The sequence below is a fragment of the Hippocampus bargibanti genome, linkage group LG09 (genome assembly GCF_051943395.1).
Source record: "Hippocampus bargibanti isolate YZ-2025 linkage group LG09, ASM5194339v1, whole genome shotgun sequence".
Lineage (NCBI taxonomy): Eukaryota > Metazoa > Chordata > Actinopteri > Syngnathiformes > Syngnathidae > Hippocampus > Hippocampus bargibanti.
In genome coordinates this window covers 12634005-12654302 of record NC_142742.1, presented here as the reverse complement: position 1 = coordinate 12654302, position 20298 = coordinate 12634005, and the positions used below count along the sequence as shown (strand labels likewise).

The 20298-nt window shown below is 41.5% G+C and overlaps 1 long non-coding RNA gene across 2 annotated transcripts; it reads left to right on the top strand.

The window, feature by feature from the left end:
- Positions 1-548: 548 nt before the first annotated feature.
- On the top strand, positions 549-19987 carry LOC148893679 (uncharacterized). Of its 2 annotated transcripts, XR_016116002.1 has the most exons (4): positions 7893-7926; positions 10871-11114; positions 17895-18051; positions 19060-19987. It is a non-coding gene; the product is annotated as an uncharacterized LOC148893679 (long non-coding RNA). The 2 variants fall into 2 exon arrangements; XR_016116001.1 differs by lacking the exons at positions 7893-7926; positions 10871-11114 and adding an exon at positions 549-729.
- The last annotated feature ends 311 nt before the right edge of the window (positions 19988-20298 follow it).

The following is a 20298-nucleotide window of genomic DNA, read 5'->3' as shown; positions in this document are numbered from 1 at the left end:
GAGCATTGTACACTTTTATTTTTACCTTGGCCACCACATGCTACATACTGGTGCGTGAAGCTTTGGGCCTTCTGCATACTGGTCTCATTTTTCACACAGAACTGCCCCAACATCAGGCTAGGTGAATGTGACCTCCTTTCTATTATTAAGTACAAACTGCGCCAAAGTTGACTTGTGATGAGGGAAGATATTTCTGAACAGACTGTGGTTGTTGTGGTAGATGGCAATTACAGGTATGATTAAAGTGGCACTTTAACATCTACAGTATTCAGACATATGCAGACGCAAATGTAACAGTTGTTGCTGAGTAATTGTAGCAGACTGCATGCTGTTTGAGCCTCTGTGCTCTCGCAACAACAGACTGACCAGAAACAGACCATTAACTATACAGCTCATCCTTTTTATCCTTGCGGATATCCATCTCCATTTCTTGCTCATTCTCTCTCCGTATCTCCGTCCATCCATTTCTCAATACATCTCATTTGTCTTCCCCTCCCTACGCGTGGCTTCCTCTCACCCCCTCCGGCCCCCTTCCTACGCTCACACAGGACAGATTGGGGAGTCGTGATGGCGGTGCAGAAGATGAGCGAGGAGCTATTTATCCCAGACGGATCAGGAGGTGTGTGATGGAGGTGTGGACGGTTGCTGCAGGTCAGTGACGTTGGCAGGCGCCAAGCAGGCCGGCCCACATGGCTCGGGGACTGTGGGACTACAGACAGATGGCACCTGGTGGGTGACAAACAATTAACAAACCAACAAGAATAGCTGGATCGGCAGCATACCCATAAGCGTGGCACATAGCAAGAGAACGAGTGCATCTGTGCTCAGAACTCTTTTTCACGCTTTACTTTTTCCCTCTTCCTGACTGTTTTTGTACATTTGCAACTCACCCCTAATTTTTTAACACAATCACACACACACACACACACACACACACACACGCACACACACACACACACACACGCACACACACACACACACACACACACACACACACACACACACACACACACACACACACACACACACACACACACACACAATCCCCCCTTGTTGTCATATCACTATAGAACCGTCTAAATAAAGCCGCATGGAGCATATGCAGCTAGCATATGCTTCTGTTGATGCACTTTGGAGAGACCATCATTTCAACGTTACGTTTGATATCCGCTTAGATGTGGAAAGTTCTGAAAGAACCAAACTAACAAACCCATATCATATTTACATCCAACCATATGTATGCGCACATGATTTTGATTCAGTGCCACTAAATACCTATGGTAATACGAATTAATTAGCCCTCCAGTGTCATTCACATGCAATAAAACCCTTTTAAGGGATTGCTCATACAAAAACAAAAGAATGAAATAGTTTACACTCTGAAACATTTCCTTTATAGATGACAACAGTCAAAAAAGAAAAGAAATGAGCTTCTGTTTGGCAGAATTTTGTATAAAATTTTATTGTCTGAACATAAGTTAAGATCAGTGACATGCGGTGAGGTTCATGGCTGGTCAGGCACTGATGTCATCACCGTCAGATTTACAAACATGAACTCCACAGAGTAGCTTATTCAGCATTTGATTGGCAACAGTTAACGCGTTTTGTTTAAAATGTCATGTCAGCATTCTTTATATACTGTATACAAACTGTAGCATCGAAAAAAAGTCTCTCTGTCTCAATGGAGATCACTGCCAGTGAAGAAAGTCGTACTTGATCAGTCCTGTTCCGACTGTATGTTTTCACTCTTTTGTGCTGAGAATGACCGCTCCACTGATGCTGTAGTAGCTGGAACAGTGAGCACGAGCTGGAGCAACTTTGTCGCTTCAGGAATAGTTTCAATGAGATCCTTCTTGGCGAAAAAGCTGAGAAGCTGTCCAGGAGATTTACATTCATCCCTCAACGTGTGTGAGCTATACAGTCCGGTGTTGGTCTTCCTTTAATTATTATCTTCTGCTTCGATTGAAAGTCCAGTTTAGAAAATTCTTTCAATTTAGATATGTAATCCACCATTTTGAAAATAAGGCCAAGCAACATGAAAAAATGACTAGATGGTTGCACTTAACTTGCTAACTGTAGCTTGCTGTCACTAATTCTATTATTCTGCAGCCGAGGAGTCGCAAGAAGAATCTCTAATCACCAGTGCCCCCTGCCATGAGGCAGGAGAACTGTGTGCCTCACCGAAGCACAGTTTTGATAAAAATAAAATAAAATAAACACTGCAGTACATTCTTTATAATGTACAGTGACTGTACATTATATCGACCAGCTAAACTGTAGAAATTTAATTCATATACTGACAGGTTTTGAACACTTTAATAGCGATATGCAGAGGGACAGCAATGCGGTCTCACTGCAGAGCAAGCCAGCACGGTTAGCATAGTGATTGCGCAATCCATGGTGAGGCTCAGCCGGCTGCTGCCTCACCACTCGTCTCCACTTAGTAAAAAATCCAAAAATGGTTAAGTTAAATGGAAAAGAACATTAAAGTACAAATCACTAAATAAATATAACTATTTAATTTATTTTGTCACCTCACCTGTCTCCCCTGACTGCACGTCACTAGTTAACATTGAATCAACAACGTTGACTTTGCTACAGAAAACACAAACACCCTTTGAGTTTGTCATTCTCCCATGACTGGTTTGCCTACAAAGTCATCTAAAACAGAGATTCTCCACTGAGTTCACCCAGTATCTTTGATTCAGAAACAACTCAATTTAAGTTGTCGCAAAAACTGGTACTCTGAAACCTGTTTGTGAGCCGTTTGACAGTTTCAATTTGCTTTATCTGACATTCCATTTTTAATTACACTTGAGGTGTTTAGGAGTATCATCTCCCACAATCCCAAGTCAGAAAAGCCATGTCACTACACACTTTTTGGGCTGTGCTCATCGATTTCAGTGAGTCACTTACACACACTAATGAAATGTGTACAGTCTGGGTGGAGTGACTTTGAAATGAGCGCGCTCCCTGACAAATCTAACCATGTGCATATTTCTCTGAGATTTCAGCATCTTTTTTTCTTGCGTACTCCGGAGGCTGTGCTAAAGCGCCTCACGAAGGTGAAACATCACATTGCGCGTTTTCATTTAATTAACTGCTTCCGTGCTCGGCTGGTCACAGCCGCATGACAGAGTGGCTGCTGACTTGTGCTGGCACCTTGGAGTTTGTATGAAAATGCTGCCCACAACATTTGAAGTCATTGTAATGGTGGCAATGGTGCAGTTAGATTTGGAAATAAATATTTTTATTAAATATTCAACATTCCTGTCCAGATTTGTCACCACAATACAATCTTTCGGATGGCACATGAAATATATGAGGGGGACCCAATTATACTTACAAGCACATAGTGTCATATGCCTTCTTTGACTTTGCAATTGTCAATGTGGTACGATGAGCTAAAAATGTTTGGTCTAGTGGTAGAATATAAAATTGTTGTGATGACATGCTTGTAGCATTTGAACTGCACAACACCTCCCAAGGGTTTCTTTTTCTTTTACAACTTTGTGGGTGGTCCCCCAATGATAATTCAGCTGCCCCTATGAGACTGTATTGAACATAAATATTTGCAATAATTGATTTCGGCTTTCCTGTGAGGAGATATCATGTTCTCCCCGTTCTGGGTATTCTGGTTTACGCTAACTTTCCAAAAAATTGGATTCGAGGTGAATGAAACACTTTATTTTGCTAGTTGGTGTGACTGTAAGCGTGAATTCAAGGTGTCTCCCGCCTATGGCCTGAAGACGGTTGTGATATGCTCCAACACGACCACGACCCTTGTGAGGATATATGAATTAGAAAATAGATGGATGGATGGCTTGCAATGTGATGTGATGCCATTTGGTCCCTTAACCAATAACAGCCAGACATCACTGTCCCTGCAAAGATCTTATTGAAAATAACATAATTCACTCTTGTAAAAATCTGATCTCTCTGAGAAACCCCGTGAACAAACACCCAATATGTTTTTTTTTTGTAATTTTTTTGTCAGTCGTCAGGCCAGTGTAGGAATGAGAATCTATCTATCTATCTATCTATCTATCTATCTATCTATCTATCTATCTATCTATCTATCTATCTATCTATCTATCTATCTATCTATCTATCTATCTATCTATCTATCTATCTATCTATCTATCCATCTATCAAAGTCAAAGTCAAAGTCAAAGTCAGCTTTATTGTCAAATATGCTAATATGCATGACATACAGCACAGATGAAATTACTGTCCTCTCGAACCCAGCATGCAAGGTACTTATAATTACTTAACAAACATAAACATGAAAACGCCAATTTACTGGGAGAGGGGAGCCGCTGCGTGTTCACGCGCCGCCATCTTGGGGACATTTTTTTTTTAAAAAATAACAAATATGACAACACAAAGACACAGAGTCATTCATTCTTCAGGACTTGCTGTACCCTCTTTGCGATTACATGAAGCAGTTCTAGTTGAAAGAGGAGAGGATCAAAGCATCCATGTCAGCAGTGGATCAGGGACGTCATGGTGGAATTTGTACGTCTACTACAAGCTAAATGTTGAAAGCAAACACGAAGCTGTAGCATCCATTGACGAAAAGACATTGTCTCACATCTCCTGTCCCACATAAATCCGCTTCAATTCCAAGCCGCGACAGCTCCACATACGCATTGGCGCTCTGCGCTGACGCTGCTTTCTTCTTATCGCGGGCTCCTCAAGCCATGCATCCATCCAACCGCAGACTGTAGTCAAATGGCTCCGACATTCCTCCCATTCAAAAACAGTACTGGCATATTCATGCTGCCGAAAGGCGCAACCGCTCAGCACAGTCTCCTCCTTGATGATTGTCGTGGCCAAAAATGCTGAAAAACAATCTGTATCCATTCCACGTGACGCACAACAACATAAAGTGACAAAAGAAAACACAATAACAAGACAAAAACAACAAAAAAAGCAAGGCTCGTGAGAGCACTTGCTGATGGCTGCCTACTCAGGCGCCATCTTGGGAAAAAAAAAAAAAAAAAAAATCCATGCATCCATCCTATCATCCAACCACCCAACAATCCATCCAAACAATCACACACGGACATGGACACACACACACACACACACACACACACACACACACACACACACACACACACACACACACACACACACACACACACACTTTTGAATGCCTAGTGGAATATTATAACTGGAAAGTAAGATAAATGAATTCCCCTTGAACTCAGAAAACATGTATTTTTGACAACTACGAAAAATGTTGTATTTGGTTAGTTTAACCAAACTCTTCAGTAACTTAACTTTCAAAACTTCATAGCATAGGGAGGAACTATTTTTTTCTCAGGGCAAACCATGCAAAAGAACATCCATCAGTGTCTGTGTGTCATGTAGGAATTATGACTTTGGACTTGCACTGGTTTGAGAGTGTGTGAACACATCTGGAGTCTAGACTTAGTGGCTCTGCGGGCAGGGTCCTATCTACGAGCAGCATCGGGTCCGGAGACCGGCCATGTTGACATAGGTGGCACATGCATCATGCATCTGTTTCAACAGTCAGCACACACACACACACACACACACACACACACACACACACACACACACACACACACACACACACACACACACACACGCACTCACACACACACACACACACACACACACACGCACACACACACACACACACACACACACACACACACACATGCACGCACGCACGCACACACACACACACACACACGCACACACACACACACACACACACACACACACACACACACACACACACACACCACATTCATCGTCCACAGAGCGCTGGAGTGGTGAAGACAGTATGAATGAAGAGAGAAGGCAGTGCAAGTAAGAAAAAGCAAATGACGGCTCACCATAAATCCTCCATTTTAGTTGTCGCATCAGGATATTAACAACATATGTGTAGTTATTGTCTTTTTCCTCAAGTGGTTAAGATTTGTGGCCTTTTACGTGTGAGCGAGTTGAAGCGTGGGTGCGTTTGTGTGCTTGTCAGACAAGATGTAATGAATTTTCTCTCGAGGAGTTATGGTTAATCATGAAAGTGGCACCACCGTAGTCATGGTGGGGGTGGCATGTGAGGACATCAGTACTGCATTATTGGAAATGCATGCTGAAGGAGCTTTTAGTGCCCCCAGATAAATGGATTTTATATCACTGCACTGACACTCTAACTCTATGGAATGTCTACATGAACATATTCTACATACGATATATGAACATACACCTATTCCCATGAGAAATTAACTCGAGATGATATGTAGAATATGCCGCTGTAACATAAAATGGGAATCACAGTTGCTGAGAGAGCTCTGTGACCATTTGCAAACCACTGCAGAAACATCCTGAAAGTTATTTCTTTAGGTTGATGATGGATAGATTCGTCATATTTTGTATTTTATAATTGGCTAATATCCTTGCATAAGATGCATTCATTGATTACCATATCTAATTATAATTACCATATTTTTCAAACTGTTTCAATATATAAGGCTCATCGGACTATAAGGTGCAACTTCAATTAATGAAAAAATGTTTTTCAAATATAATATAAATAAATACAAGTTTACAAATATAAGGCACACCACATTATAATGCACTACAGTGGAGGCTGGTGTTATGCACTGCTTCTTCTGCAGGGGGAAATTGACTTGGTGGCTGCTGAAAGAAGTTGCAAGACCTGTTGTGCCTCAATATTACATCACATATAAGGCACACCGGCGTATAAGCCGCAAGGTCATCTTTTGAAGAAAAGTAAGGTTTTTGAGTGTGCCTTATACACCGGAAAATACGGTAGTTAAAGATTGAATTAATCAGTAATTAATATATATATATATATATATATACAGTAAAGTCTCGTTATATCGATATTCAAGGAAGTCCGAAAAAATATCGATATAACCGGGACTATCGATATATCCGACCCTGTTTGCATGTAATTTTCTCCGTGCGTGCATAGAAATAGTATCGATATAACCGGGACTATCGATATATCCGATATCGATATAACGAGACTTTACTGTATATATATATATATATATATATATATATATATATATATATATATATATATATATATATATATATATATACCGTTTAAGAGACGGTAAGAGGGTAAAGTCAATGTTTTTGTACAGTGACCGTTAAGTTGTGAAGTGTGGGGGGTGCATTTGTGCAATCAAAATGTCTTCAAAAACAAGCGATCTCTCTCTCTCTCTCTCTCTCTGGAAAAAAAAATGCATCTAACAAAAAGAAAGTCCTTGATAGAAACTGCAATATAAAATTTCCTGTCACTTCCTGCACCTCCACAGAGCTCCTTGGTCAATCAGACAGAGATTGGGTCCGAAATTGATTTTCCACGATAATTGCTATTCTCTTCGTCAGGGGAGACTCGAGTGTCCACGAGGCTTTTTTCCTATTACAGCTGCAGGTTCTCCAAATGACCTGCCTACGAGAAAATATGTGAGAGGCCGCAGCCCTGGGCAATCATCAAGGCTGTGAAGCATCGCGTAGATAAGATTCATGATGTTTCGTGCAAAGAGCTCCGCGCCACTCAGTAGATTGATAACGTTTGACCTTTACAACAGGAAACCTGAAAAAATAAATGACGCATTAACTTTATATTGTCATGTAAATATCATTTGAATGCGTTTACTTTGCAGATGGTCGGGCCATTGCGTCTTGCACAATGCACAATCTCATAAACTCCCAGGCTTTACCCCCCACCTTCTTTCAAATTACATTGACAGTTATTGACCCAGACTCCCTCCGGTTGCTGACAAGCCTCGCCATTTTATGTTGCGTGTTTCATCACCTCTTTGATCTGTTGCACAACTGCAAGCGGCAGCAAACAGTCATTTGTAATGCGAGCAGTTCACAGATCTTAGTCATGCTTTATTCCTTACTGAGGTAGGTAGGAACAAGCTCCATTTACTCCATTACATTCAGTCTGGTATGGTAACTGCTTTTGTATGCTATTGTATATAAGAAATATTCTGTTCTCGTCCATCTGGTGCTGTAAACATAACTGAAAGTTCCATCCGTCCATTCATTTATTGATTATTATTATTTTCTTTTTCTTATTAACTTATCTTATTAACAACATTTGTGGGGCATGCTGTAGCCCAGGGGTCGGGAACCTTTTTGACTAAGAGAGCCATAAAAGTAAAATACAGTAAAGTCTCGTTATATCGATATTCAAGGGAGTCCGAAAAAATATTGATATAACCGGGACTATCGATATATCCGATCCTGCGCCGAACTGCATTAAACAAAAGCCGCCAAAAGAGGGCAACCAAGTGCCATATAAGAAACGGAGCTGGCCATTAGCTCCCTTTTTTTTGGGTCAGAGATGTTCCCCCAATGTTGCCTCAAAATGGCACATATAATTCTTTAATGATTGTAAACATGTATGCTTTAATCTTCAGAACTACAGTGTATTTGAAACATATTCATAACTGGATGTGTAACAAGAAAGTATATTATCCGAATCTGAAGCCATTGTTTGGATTCACAAGCAATGCAAGACGTCTTGGCGTGAAGTCATTTTTATTTGCATTTGAATAAAAAGTGACATCGGCTGTCCTTTAATACACAGTATGGAATGTTAATAATTTTCAAAATCATCGCGCTTCAGCAGACAAAACAAGAAACATTGTTGCAAAAAAACGATTGCATTCATATACAGTACAGTGGGCATGTACATAACACAACAGGGAAACTGCAACGCTTACATCTTACTGTATTATGTATACAATTTAAAAAAGTCATCAATCTTCTTCTGCTTCCCATTTTTACCTTTTAACACAAACACTTCAATCTCGTCTGCTACACACGAGCTAGCGTCTGAAAATGAAAATGGCTCTGCTAAACGGGTGCTGGGCACGTAACCAAGTCACCTGACCAAGTCGACCAATGGCGCGACTGATGGCGTGACACGTAACCAAGACACGTGACCAAGTTGACCAATGGCGCGACCGATGGCGTGTCACGTGACAAAGTCACACGGCCAAGTCGACCAATAGCGCCACCGATGGCGGCTCATGTGACCAAGTCGACCAATGGCGCGACCGATGGCGGCTCACGTAACAAGACACATGACCAAGTTGACAAATGGCGCGACATATATATCGATATAAACAACAAAAATGGCCGGCGGGGGATGAAAAGGAGCACCGTAATAACCGGATTATCATAATAACCGGGTATCGTACTAAACGGTACTAATTATACATAAAGACTAGAAATGTGCAAGGGAAATGAAAATAGTATCGTAATAAGCAGTACTATCGATATAACCGATATCGATATAACGAGACTTTACTGTATATAGAAATGTTTTTCAGTGAGAGCCACACACACGCGAGCGAGCGCGCGCTCACGTACGCGCACACACACACGCACACACACACGTACACACCCGCGCGCACGCAAACGCGCGCACGCGCGGCCACTTTTCAACAAAATGTATTATTTAAAATAACTTTGTGATAGTACTCGCCGTTAACATGGATGGTTTTCCGTTCCTCGTGTTTGGTAAAAATCCAGGAAAACGATCGGAATGAAATTCAATTTGCCGGTCCAGAGGCGAAGTTACTGCTAGCTAGCCTGCACACGGCTCATTAGCTTCCATACTTGCTATCTGCAATCCACTTCTCCAGAAATATGTTAACATGGGGGTTGTTAAAATATCACTGACATTCAACTGTTTCATCAATGGTATTGTTTCATTGCAAATTAGAATCGCGAATCGTCGGAGGCATTCAAGCTGGAGCGTACTCGTCTTTTTTTTTTTTTTTTTACTGTCGGGCTGATTTAAAGGGGCGTTTACCTGTTTCAACTGACGGCCAGTATCATCCAATCAAACCTGCGCTTTCCGCCAACCTAGGTCAGTGTCATCCAATCAAAATTGCGCTTTCCGCCAACTGCAGCCCCAACGGGAAATGAACGGCAAAAAAGCGAGAATATGTATTTAGTTTTATCGGCGAGCCATATGCAATCATCAAAAGAGCCATATATTGCTCGCGAGCCATAGGTTCCCGACCCCTGCCTTAGAGCCTAAGAGAGTTGGTGAGGGTTTATGAGTGTAGTGTTCAGACTTTTGTTTTGGCACGGAGATACAATATTCTATTTCTGTTGAAGGCTCCTCTGATTTGTGATGATACAGTATATGTGCAGCATTCACTGTACACACATGTGACTTAGTGTGCAGAGAAAATGTTTGATACCCAATCGTTGATGCCACTGTGGGGCACTGACTCTCACGTGAACATGCTAAGGAATAGTTCTGACCTGGAAAAACAATGAGAAGTTGGGAGGTTGTAGCTGTAAATGCAGCAAAACGAAGGAGCTATTAGAACCCACAGAATCAACACTGTGTCAACGTAAATTTTTAAAGAAACCAAATGTGACATCTCCTTGAATTCACAGGTTGAATATTTCATCATCCGAGGCACACCTGAGAGCCAAACATATGACTCAATAAAAAGTTAATGCAGAACACGCAAGGTGCTGAAATTGTGAAGACACAAGGGGAGGAAGATGAATTAATGAACCGGTTGGTTAATAAGCACTGAAGTGCAGTCACTTTTTATTTGAAAAAAAAAAGGATCTTGTGTAAATGCTAAATTAGCGAGGTGCGCACCCATCCAAAGTCATGTCACATCGCCATGATCATACAAAAATATCCTCCGCTGCCTTCTAGCAGCACAGATGTTTTCTCTTCCTGCGCGTGATGTTTCTTTCCTGCATAAACTCACTCAAATGAGACCTCACACATTTACTCTGCAACATCTTGCAAAGATTTGAGGAACTCACCAGGAGTCGGCGTTGTGGGGATGTGTATGTGTTCTAGCACGTTCAATTAGGCCGGCCCGTATGTACGGAATCGTCAGCAACCCCCTGCCCTGTTCAAACGTCATGCAGGCGCCCGCCGGTTGCCAGGCTCCCCGTGCCAGTTGCACATGCTGTGCCTGGCACCCTGCAGAGTGGGAAGGAAGGAGCACAGTGGGGCTAGGCTGCCTCCAACACCTCGCCCACCGAGCCAAAGGCCCCTCTGATGGACTTCAGGAACCCCACAACCGCCGCAGTGAGATATGGTAATAAGGACCAAGACTGTGAAGCACAGGATGACACACTAGGGATGCCGTCACAGGTTCTAAACCACGCACACACAATGCAAATATATAAACATATGTGAGCAAGCACCTTGCTCATAATCAGGCTGGCATGGATGCAGACAATCAAACACATCCAAACTCACCAGGTTATTTGGAGGAAGACTGCGAGCGTTGATGGCATCTCACGACTGTAAAATTTAGCCATTGTTTTTGATCCATATTTCCATTTTCTATCTTGTTTATACTTGGATGACAGGTGAGCTAAAGACTGTGGAAGGTGACATTGGGGGTAAAGAACTTGCTACAAAACTCATGTTTGTTTCAGTTTGCGGTCGCAAACTTATAGCCGAAAATTTTGCTGCAAGGTTTTCTGGTAAAGAGCTGAATTTTTATGGTTCCATTAATCTCAGCAAGTTGTCCAGATCCGGTAATATTAAGAAGATCCATATCATTAGATTATAAACACTATTTTTAATGTGATCTTCTTTTTCTTAAACACTAGGTTACATTTCCACCTCAAGTAACGACCTTCCATTGAAAATATCTTCAAAACAACAAACTTAAATATAATCTAAATCAATTAAAATTGGTCAAAGACATGGAGTCAAATGTCCATAGCACCTTTGTGTTAAAAATATTTTGAAAATAACAGCTTTAGAAGTTGTACATGAACAAACACAGGCGAACGAGATAATAGCTTTCTAAGGTACGGAGGAGGCTGTAATTGTTTTATTTTTGCTCCGGGGCTTCCTCTACTCTTGTAAATGGTAACCATATTTTAAGCTGTTGCCGTTTACACCACTCACTCAGGGGAGCTTGAGATTTGTTTCTTCCACACTGGTCCATCAACATTATCAACTGCTCGAACAGGTGTTGCACGGTTTCAATCACAACAACCAAGAAGCTGTTTCTTTTGTGTAACGCCATGATGATGGATGATTGAAATGGTGATATTTGCTTGACATTTTTCTGGACAGTGATTGCAAATGTAATGGTCACTGGTAAAAGTGACGGACGGTAACAATTGATAGAAAAGCAACAGGTTGGTTGTTTCAATGCGTGATCGCAGAAGTGTTGAGAAAGAGAGTTCTTGCCAGGATACACCAGAAAACATGTGTTTTGTGCAAAGTTCAAGATGAGGGAGGTTGAAAATGAGATGAAATGGCGTGTGGCAGCTCACTGTGGGAAGGTAATTAGGGAGAAACATTGAGACGCAGAGCCTGATTTCTCCTGCTGGAGGTTAAGTGAAATCGGAGCTGCGAGTCCCAGCGTCCCGGTGGCGCAGTGATTAGAATTTCCTAATGTGGGGCTAATGGAATGTCAGCCGGGAGCAGAACCCCTACACAGAAGTACTCATAACAACAAGTGGTCAAAGATCAAGAGGGATTAAAGTGATGCAGAAGAGACACACATATAGGCTCATCGCAAGTGATGAAAAGAGACAAGAATTTATTGATTCCAAAACAATGCCCTTTAAGAGACCATTAGTCATTTACATGAAACCTGGAACCTGGCACTTAGTTTATGTCATTTTGAATCCAATGTGACATTTTCGACAAACTATGACCCCAATTTTATTCAAACTGCTATTATAACATTTGATAAGATAACCACGCACTGTTGCAACCTGACATTTTTACATTTGATCAAGCCTACCTTTTTTTTTAGAGTTGCCATTTTCGAGTAATTAAAAAAAGTGTCCCCTTATGATGAAACAACAGGGAAAACAAAAGCAGGCCCCACAGCTGCACATGTTGATGCTGGAAGCTGTTTGTTGTGCGGAGATGTCTGCAAGGCGGAGATGCAGAGCTTCTGTGTGTGTGTGTGTGTGTGTGTGTGTGTGTCTCTGTGTGTGCGTGTGTATGTCTGTATTTGAATAGACGCCGCCTCCTGAGTATGTGTGTATACGGTGTACCTGTCCGTGTGGATGTGTGTCAATGCGATGGCCTTTTGGCAGCGGGGAAGTCATCTGGGTGGGTGAACAAGCACATTCATCGCAGCTCTCAGGAGCCAGGGGCCACGCAGGTAGCCGGCAAGGGGATGAAAGGCTGCTCTGCAGATGTCACCCGCTGGGGTTCAGTGGCCGAGCCAGCAAATGTCATGTTTGGCTGCAGTCCCACCAGTAGTTGGCAGGGGCATCTTCTGTAGGATGCTCAAGTGGGATGCGAGCACTGGGAGCGCCCTAATGGGAGCAACATTAAAGAGAGTCGCTGGCTTCTGTCTGTCATAGAACATTAACCTTGTTTCCTGCTTCTCTCAACCCGCTTAGCCATTCGCTCACTCACCATGTGCGCACACACGCACTTATGGTTTTCCCACAGAGGAATTTTCTTCATCCAGTTTATGGGCTGAGAACCATGTTAAAAGTTCAAGCGCAAAAACAGACATCACATTTTTTGGCCAGATTTCAGTACGCAATATTTTTTCAGTTTCAGCTTTCAGGTTAAATGTAATTAATTATATTTAGGGTAATTGGCAACATTTAATATAATTCTAAAATGACCTTGACATGGTAACTCTTATGGTATATGGATGAAAAACAGTGATAGGAGAGTTGAGTACTTTATTTGAAATTAACTCTTGATCCAAATCCCTCAAAGAGATCGGCCTGTTACTTGAATTGTTCAGTTGGTTATCGACTTGTTGTTAGATCCTTACAAAATAATAGATACCTATTTTTGAAAACATTTTCTGACAAGAATAGCTAATTTGTTACAAATGCTGTTTTGTTTAGTTTTTTTGTGTTTTGTTTTTTGTATAAAAAAATCTTCATGACAGATTCCAGTCCATATATAGTGGAAAACTACAAACAAGAAAGTAAAAAAGTACGGAGTAAACACCTTTTTGAACATAAGTGCATTGTAATTGCTATCTAGCTCGCATATAGTATACGCATCTAGCAAAATAGTGTACATTATCAGTTAATGCACATTCTTGTCAAACATCAGGAAATAAATGACTCAAATGCTCGGCACACGAGATTCAAATTGTGGTCATTAATTTTCAATAAACTATGTGATAGCAGAATCCGGTTCAAAGTAAAAGCCGTAACAACGCTAAACATGGCTTATCAGGAGCAACACGACGAGCCCTCCATCCATCTTCTATACTGTTTATTGTTTCTTCTTTACTGTCATCAGGGGTGAGCTCGAGCCAACCAGCAGGTTCCCAGCCAATCTCACAGTGTCATGGATACATGACTAAACGCTCAGTAACACTGATCCTTGGATATTTTCTCTGGGTACTTGGATTTCCTCCCACATTCCAAAAAGATGTGTGGCAGGTTATTGGAACACTCAAAATTGTCCCGAAGTATAATTGTGAGAGTGCATGGTTGTTCTTTCATATGTGCTCTTCGAGTGGCCGAGTGGCTGGTCACGCCGCCGACTGCCCAAAGATAGCAGGCATAGCCTCCAGCTCACCCGGGAACCTGAAAAGGAAATGGATCAACGTCTTTAAGAGTGCAGTGCTCCTGTTGGACTTATTTGCAATACATTGTCTTATATTTATCAACATATTCATATACACATTTATGTTACATTGCCAGTGACGTGCGGTGAGGTTCCTGGCTGGTGCACTGGCGTCATCACAGTCAGATTTTCAAACATATAAACTCTACAGAGTAGCTTATTCACCATTTGATTGGCAACAGTTAATGTGTTTTGTTTACAATGTCATGTCAGCATTCTTTATATAAACTGTAGCATAGAAAAAAAAGAATTAAAAAATATTTATTATCGGGTTACCTTTACTTATAAATGAAGTCCATGCGCCGCTCCTTCTGAAGAAAGGCATCAATAACTCCTTTGTAGAAGCCTTCCTTATCTTTCTTCAGTTTTAAAAGTCTCTCTATTTCTTTCAATTTATATATGTAATCCTCCATTCTGAAAATGAGGCCAAGCAACACGAAAAAATGACTGGATGGTTGCACTTAACTTGCTAAATGTTTACTGTAGCTTGCTGTCACCAATTCTATTATTCTGCAGCCGAGGAGTCGCAAGAAGAATTTCTAATCACCAGCGCCCCCTGTCATGAGGCAGGAGAACTGTGTGCCTCACCTATGTACACAGTTTTGATAAAAATAAAATAAAATATCCACTGTAGTACAGTGTTTATAATGTAAAGTGACTTTACATTATATACTCCAGCTAAACTGTATAAATTTAGTTCATATACTAAAAGTGTTTGAACACTTTAATAGAGATATGCAGAGGGACAGCAATGCGGTCTCACTGCAGAGCAAGCCAGCTTAGTTAGCATAGTCATTGCGCAATCCATGGTGAGGCTCAGCCAGCTGTTGCCTCACCGCTTGTGTCTACTTAGTATTTGAACTGTAAATGTGAAAATTCAGCGATTTTGAAAAAAAAAGCCAAAAATGGTGAAGTTAAATGGAAAATAACTTTAAAGTACAAATCACTAAATCGCTAATAACTGTTTAATTTATTTTTTCATTTGATATTTCCATGATGACAGGTGAGGCACGGCCTCCCCTGCCTCCCCTGACTGCACATCACTGTACATTGCATGGTGAATGTAACTATCCCGGGTCAAGGATGACACTTCGTACACTGTCACGTTTATTGTGAAACACTTGACACACCGTGAAACCTAAAGGACATTAAAACGACAACATGACAATAAGTTCGACAACACATACAGTAAATAAGCAAATTAATAACGTACCGTGTGCACCTTATTAACCGAAAGTAGATAAACGTTGACGTAGACTTTAGACCAGGGGTCGGGAACCTTTTTGACTAAGAGAGCCATAAAAGTAAAATATTTAGAATTTTTTTCAGTGAGAGCCACACGCACGCGCGCGCGCACATACAAATGCTCGCGTGCGCGCGCACACATACACACGCGCGCACCCGCGGCCACTTTTCAACAAAATATCAGAATGTATTATTTAAAATACCTTTGTGATAGTACTCACCGTTAACATGAATGGTTTTCCGTTCCTCGTGATTGGTAAAAATCCAGGATAACGATCGGAATGAAACTCAATTTGCCGGTCCAGAGGCGAAGTTACTGCTAGCTAGCCTGCACACGGCTCATAAGCTTCCACACTTGCTATCTGCAATCTACTTCTCGCAGAAGTATGTTGATGTTAAGGTTAACATGGGGCTTGTTAAAATGTCACTGACATTGAACTGTTTCATCTATGTTATTGTTTCATTGCAAATTAGAATCAGAACATTTTCTCTCCTCTAATGCTCCGGTGCATTCACGCTGAAGTGAACTAGTTGGGCGTGAAGTGCACTAGTTGTGCGTTTACCTGTTTCAACATAACGGCCACTATCATCCAATCGCTTTCGGCCATTCTAGGTCAGTGTCATCCAATCAAAATTGCGCTTTCCGCCAACTGCAGCCGCAACGGGAAATGAATGGCGAAAAAAACGACAATATATATTTAGTTTTATCGGCGAGCCAGATGCAATCATCAAAAGAGCCATAGGTTCCCAACCCCTGCTTTAGACTGTCGTTCTCTCTCTCTCTTGCAGTTACTCTGCTTCTGTCTCTCTCTAGCATCTGTGTCGTTCTGTCTGTCTCGCCTTATTCTAGTTTATCGAAACACATGACATGGAAGGACATGAAGTCCAAGATGGCGCCCGAGTAGGCAGCCGTCAGCAAGTGCTCTCATGAGCCTTGGTTTTTTTGGGTTGTTTTTGTCTTGTTTTGTCTTTTGTCACTTTGTGTTGTTGTGCGTCGTGTGGAATGGATACGGATTGTTTTTCAGCATTTTTGACCACGACATTCATCAAGGAGGAGACTGTGCTGAGCGGTTGCGCCTTTTCGGCAGCATGAATATGCCAGTACTGTTTTTGAATGGGAGGAATGTCGGTGCCATTTGACTGTCATCGCTGGACACCAAAGGGGCCATTGTGCTTTTTTTTGCGCCTGTAATGGGCAGCATCTTTACAGTCCCGCTTTGTTCAGCGGAAAGGTCGGTGCTGTTGGACAGTCTGCGGCTGGATGGATGCATGGCTTGAGGAGCCCGAGATAAGAAGAAAGGAGCGTCAGTGCAGAGCGCCGATGCGTATGTTGAACTGTTGCGGCTTGGAATTGAAGCAGATTTATGTGGGACAGGAGATGTGAGACAATCTCTTTTTGTCAATGGATGCTACAGCTGCGTGTTTGCTTTGAACATTTAGCTTGTAGTCGACGTGCACGTTCCACCATGATGTCCCTGTTCCACTGGTGGAAAGACGCTTTGATCCTCCTCTTTCATCTAGAACTGCTTCATGTCATCACAAAGAGGGTACAGCAAGTCCTGAAGAATGAATGACTATGTGTCTTTGTTTTGTTATATTGTATTTGTGCTGTGCATATTATTTGTTATTTAGGTTTTTTTTCTTCTTTTGACTTCAAGACGGCGCCGCGAGAGTGACTGCCTTTCCAGCAGCTCATGTATTTTGTTTTTCTACTTTCATTCTTTTCATCACTTTGCTGCTGTGAAATGTAAATGTCTCCACTGTGACACAAATAAAGGCAAATCCAATCCAATCCAATCCAATGAAAGCGGAAGTAATGACAAAACATAAAGTATTGAAAACAATTTTAAGAAAAACACACATATGAAGGTTCGCGTAGAAACATTAAACACTTACAGAACAACAAGACCAAATAAATCATATTTTTGTTGTCATGGCAACCAATGACAATATACCCGCCAGTTACAGTGAAATATAAATGCAAAATAGAATTGTTGGTTATGGTGAAAAGGTTTTTTCAGCCATCATCTGTATTTCTTTGAAGGTGCCGGACTACCAGCACATTTTAGTTCGCTGACGAAGCCTCTTGGATAAGAAGCGAAACGTCCGACACCTTCAAAGAAGTGCAGATGACGGCTGAAGAAACCTTTTTATCAATATACCACTCCTGTACGACTGAGAGCTTACACAGACATTGCTGGGTATGTATCGCTTAACATATTGCATGATATTTTCACATACGTTGAAAAATATTTTTGTTTTGTAAGGGGGACCCGAGATTATTTTCTACTTCAAATATGAGGGGTATGACAACAAACAAGGACTTCTTGACTAGCGGTGAGACCGTCAGATTTTTGTGAGCAGCAACATTGCTATGTCATCCACTTGCATAATGCAATGCATGAGGCGATCTTGATTGATGTGTTGTGGGAGTCCGCGACAGTGAATTGTGAGTTTGAAGAATTGTTTCCCACCGGGGCGATACATTGTGTCTGCCGCTTTCCAGTGTTGATGCAGTTAGGACATTTTTCAATGGGATTAAATATTTTTCAAAAGATAGTCGACAGTTTCATTTGTGCTGAGCCTATTATTGGAAACAGATTCTTTTGTTCCAATAAATTGTGGTTTGAAATGTCCATGGACTGAAAAATTGTTCCAATCACTTCATATTAGTCACCACACACACAAGATTAAAGTGATAATATAGATCTTACATCAGAGATATTTTCCCCTCCCGGTTATTTATAACATGACAAATCTTGCAGGGAATTTTGATCCAAAATTACACATAAAAAATCCTCACAAAAATTCTAGCCATGCTGTAACTTCAATGACTGTTACACGCTCTTTCGTGGCCTGGTATTTGTTTTAAAACATGCAAGGGTCTGGAAATGCCAAAAAAAAAAACAAATAGAAGTCACTTTCTCACAGTAGGAATGTTATTCAATGACACAGAAATTGAAAACGGTGATTAACTACCTACTCACGTGAATGCAAGCAATTGACAAATGACATCTGATAAAATGCAACTTCATATTTCTGTGTATGTTGGCGAACGACTTTACATCTTATGGCTTGTTTTCAAGTTGCCTTCAACATTGAATGAATTAATGAGTGACACGTTCCACTGTATATTTACACGACTTCTGCCCATTTATCCCATTATTTTCTTGTTTTACTGTATTCCCATTCATTTTCCTCATCAATAGGGTAAGTGAGAGCCACCAGCTGACTTTTGGGCAAGGCGGTGCTCCCCGAGGACTGGTCACCAACAAATCACCAAGAACGCAAACAGCTTCTTCCCCCAAGCCATTAACTCTTTGAACTCTTTGAACTCTTCAACAGTAGCCAAAATGGAACTGTATAGTGCCACTTAGCAGTTTTTTTTTGACGACGATACTAGTGCAGCGTGTTCTACCGGAAACAAATTCCTTGTGTGTTCTACATACTTGGCAATAAAGATGATTCTGATTCTGATGTACCTTCAGAAGCATCATTGCAGGGACCTCGTCTAATGTTGCCCTTAAAACTGCATCGGATGCTTCCACATTACCAATACACACCCATGTAAGCAACCTCTCACACACACACTAAGGCACTCACACATGTGCCAAGTGGACAAATCACACCCCAGGGATTTGGATGCCTGCAATTAAGATTATGATCAATGACAAGTCAATGATGAGAGCCTGCTCTCCTCTCCCTTCCGCAAATCAGCAATTATTCTCCAGCTGGTGGGGTCGGCCCCTGAATCATTGCAGGAGACATTATACTCCTTTTTTTTCCCTATCACTTCTTCCACACACCTCCATCCCATATTCTCGCTCGCTTTGACCATCTCTCACTCCATGCTTAGTCCCGTTCACTGTTTCTCCCCCCACCCCACGTCTGTCGTTCATGACAGTTTGGGGCTCTTCAGCATTAGCTCTTTGCCCCACAGCCTCCATCTTTCATGTTAGGTCATAGAACACTAAACGGCATACAGACAGATGAGTTCCCCTCAGTTTAGCAATGAAAAATATGATGCAAAAGTCTTAGACTACCACTTGTTTTTATGGGGAGGGGGTGTACACGGTAAACAGTTGGTTTACCATTAGCCTGACAGAAGGATGGAATGGGACTATCCACCCAGAATCACAATGGTACAGTCCCTATCCATCTGGGTCTCATTCTCCATTAACCAGGAAGTAGCCTGCTAGCTCAGAAATATATTTGACTCTTTTTTTTTTTTTTTTTGCAATACGCTTTCATGTTGGAAAGCTTTGCAAATGCACTTTATAACTGTTTTTAGGGCATTGGAACATTACAATACTAAAGACAATGTTTTTACCTGATCCACTATTTTGCGCGTCACATGATCATAGCTAATGTAGTAGTTAAGACATATGTGACGGGTGTCACAACAGTGACTGTCTTCATTTCCACGATGCTGCAGTCTTAAGACCCGA